Source organism: Austrofundulus limnaeus, unplaced genomic scaffold (assembly GCF_001266775.1).
Source record: "Austrofundulus limnaeus strain Quisiro unplaced genomic scaffold, Austrofundulus_limnaeus-1.0 Scaffold404, whole genome shotgun sequence".
NCBI lineage: Eukaryota > Metazoa > Chordata > Actinopteri > Cyprinodontiformes > Rivulidae > Austrofundulus > Austrofundulus limnaeus.
Genome location: NW_013952806.1, coordinates 109,750 through 113,745, shown reverse-complemented (window position 1 = coordinate 113,745; position 3,996 = coordinate 109,750).

Sequence of the window (3,996 nt, the reverse complement as noted above, 5' to 3'; positions counted from 1 at the left end):
CCTAAAAATAACCTAAGCCTTGGTCCTAAACCTGACCCCACACCTGTAACATGCATTTGGACCCGTGGGGACCTGACATTGGTCCCCACGATTCACTTCGGTCCCCACCTGGCTGCCTTTTTTTAAAATACCCCATGTTGTACGAAAAACCCGTACACACACACACACACACACACACACACACACACACACACACACACACACACACACACACACACACACACACACACACACACACACACACACTATGTCTCTATCCTTGTGGGGACTTTCCATTGACTTCCATTCATTTTTTGGTAATTTTATATCCTAACCCTGACCACCAACCCTAACCCTAACCTCACAGGTACTGTACCTACCTGACCCTAAAACTAACCTAAACTCAATTCACACCTTGGTCCTAAACCCAACCCCCACACCGAAAATCAGCCTTCGAAGTTGTGGGGCCCAAGGAGAACCCAGTCCCCACGATGCTGCATTTTCCTTAAACATGGGCCCCACAATGTAGGAAAAACAAGGACGGACACACACACACACAAAATATCTGGATACCATCCAGGCATAGGTATTGGATTCGATACTGTGTGTCATGTTGTACACTTCAGTTAGATGTTGGATATTTTAGGTAGATGGTAAATACTTTTAGTAGATGTCCTCCAGGTAGATGTGAAGGACAACTTTGGGTGTCTGGTTTAGTCTATTCACACGAGAAAAGTTTTCTTAATTTTTCTCAGATCATTAATGCAGTCCACTTAACATTCTGACAAACGTCCCATTAAAGAAAAGTTTGATCACGTAAAACTAGTTGTGACTCATCCATTCTTGAATGTTTGGACAGTAAACTGCTGATGTCTACTCTGTAATTCTGTGCGATTTAATATACCAGCCAGGTCACCACAAATTAAACTCACTGCTTTGCTTCTAAATTCAGTAAATAAATACAAAAATCTAATTAAAACTCTAAATCTGTCTGTATTTTTAGTGTGCTGACTTGAGTTTACTCAAATCTCTCACAGAAACTGATGTAAAAATCCACAGGCCTTCAAAATAAAGACTGCAAAAGCCAGTTTTGAAATAAAAGCATTAGCATGCAGATGGGTTTAAATATAATTTCTGATTTTCAGTTCACCTCTCACAGGTCAGATGTGACACATGAGTGTTTATGGACGGGTGGCATCGTGCTGAAGTTCTCTCATCACCACACAAGTTCCTCTGATCTTACCTGTCCACTGTGGGGGATCACCTCAGACCCGGTGCTGATCTACTGGATGTTGAAGTTCAGTTCCAACAGCTGCAGGAGAGGATTCAGCATGTCCATGAATCTTGTCTGCATCAAATCACTGCTTGTATCTCAGTCAATGGGTAATTGTTTACAAAGAACAGCACCTGATTGGCTGAGTTGTGAGTCTTACCTGTAATGACACGCTTTGTCCTCTAGGTGACGCCTCTGTAATTTCTGATTTGTCTAGAACAGGTCAGGTCTCTCTTGAAAACAAGTCCTTGTGTCTCAGTGCAATTATCTGTATAAATAAATGTTAAATTAAATGAATAAAACAGTTACATCATGGTTTATGAATCCATTCATAAAGTGTGATGGTCATGTTTTGTGTCATTAATGACACAAAATGTTAATAAACTTTTTTAAAGCAAACATGCAATCAAACCTAACATGTCTATCTGCTTTGTAAGGTGGTTAGTTGCTTTTTAAAAACAACTTATCCCAATGAGTGCTAATGGTGTCTGATTATCACAACTCTATGTAAAATTGGGAAAAACAGTTGTTGAAGATACACTTTTATACTGTATCAGCATACACTGTTCCATGTGTTGATTTTCCTTAAATCTTCACTCTAACTACATTTTGTTATAGTTTAGTGATGTGATGTCAGCCCTCATTGCTCTAAAAGATCATTTTCTTTAATCAAGTGCCAGCAGCTGTTAGGTCTGGGCCAGCCCATCTGGGGGGTCCTACTTTACCATTAACAGGTGTAGACAGGTAAAACTACACAAATCAAATGCTGTATGCAACCCTAACCCATAATAGTTTTACCTCTTTGAACATGTTTTACTATAGTTTAGTGCCAACTGGACATACTTGCACACAACAACCCAACAATCAAACCAGACACAACAAAATTCAGTGTTGCAAGAAGTTTTCCCATAGAACTGAGGTTGGAAACCTGTGACTCCAGAGCTGCATGAGCAGTGTTTTATTAGTTTTGATTTTATTTGTTTCAATATTTTTTCATTGCACAGTTATTTTAAATGTCGATGTGATAATTTAACGTAAACTTTAATAAAAGATTTAAATAATTTGTCAACCAAATCATGCATCACAGTAGAGGTGACTGAGAGGTAAGCAAAAGTGTGAGGTTATTGTAATGCAGGCTGCATTCAGAAGAGAAAAACTCTTCTGTCACAACTGGATAAGTCAAAGAAAGAAAAAAAATCATGACCACAGCTGAGATGAAGTTTATAATAATTATTTAAGCTGCTTTGCTGCAATGCTATACTTTTTTATTCAGATTAAAGTGGAACATTTACTGGTACAGTGGGGGGCAGAGAGGATAACGGCCTCTGAAGCAGAGCGCAGACAGTTTGCACCTGCCTTTCAAACATGCTAAAGAAAGACAAAAACAGTGGAGCAACCGGTTTCAAGGTTTGATAAATCACACTTTAGGTGCAAAATGATTATATCTGCGCATATCCTCCACCCAGTATTTTTGCATGATCTGGTAAACATCATATATTCAGGGTTTTCATGAAGTCAAATTTTAAATGGATTGTGGCTTATGCTTCACTCATCTGAGAGACAATCCTTGCTGCACACAGTTAATAAATCAGCTTTGTGTGCGCTATCAAGTTTCACTGTAAATTACTGTTAGAATGTAAAATATTACTCCTAACATACAAAGCTCTTAACAACCAAGCTCCATCATATATTCAAGATCTTATTGTTCCATACTTTCCTAGCCTGGTTTAAAACAGACCCTGTCCTTCACTTTGCTTCGTTCAAGGGTCTGGACTTGATGCATAGAGAATCGATTTCTTGCAGGAGGCGTGGCCTCTGCTGAAGCATGGGTGTGTTGTCGGTGTGAAGGAGGCTAAGCTAAGAAGCTAACCGGAAATCGCGTGTGCTGTAAACAACCCTACTGAGAGGAAAAAAGTACCGAGCTGAACGAGACGGCTGTAAATGAGAGCTGCTGCTTTGTCAGACAAATTTATTTGAATTTGGAAGCCTTACCAACACAGACTGGCTTCATTCGCTTCCTCCACTGCCGTATGCTAACATAACTAGCAGACACTGCGCAGAACATTGACGTCATTCAAAAACTCCACCTTCTGTTTGTTGATTGGCCCAGGTAAAATAAACTACAAGCAGACACCGCGCAGAAAATTGACGTTATCTTCTCTGATTGGCCCGGCTAAAAATCTGCCAGTGAAATCCATCTCAATGGGAGACCCAGACTGAGCAGTGAAGGGAAACTAGAATTGAGCAGGGCTGCGTAGGAAGGCAAGGGCTAGGCTAATACTTTCCTAACAGCACTTCACTCTCAGACTGCAGGTTTACTTGTGGTTCCTCGAGTTTCTAAAAGTAGAATGGGAGGCAGAGCTTTCAGTTATCAAGCTCCGCTCTTATGGAACCAACTTCCAGTTTCTGTCTGTGAAGCTGACACTCTGTCTACTTTTAAGATTAGACTGAAGGCTTTCCTTTTTGATAAATCATATTTAAACAGATTTAGGTTTCCAGAATTATTCTTCATTTCTGCTGCTATAGACTTATGCTGCGTTCACACCGAACACGATTTCAGCTTCAAAATCGCAGCCAACGCTGAAGTTGGTCGCTTGTGCACTTTGAGGTCAGACGCAGGWMAGCTSTTRAAGCGCTGCACGGCAACAGCCTCCCCGCCCCTCCCTCCACTGTCGGGCTCTGTTTAATGTCGGACGAGGAAGTGGCTTTGCTTTATTTACAGAGAGCAAGAGCATGTCACGTTC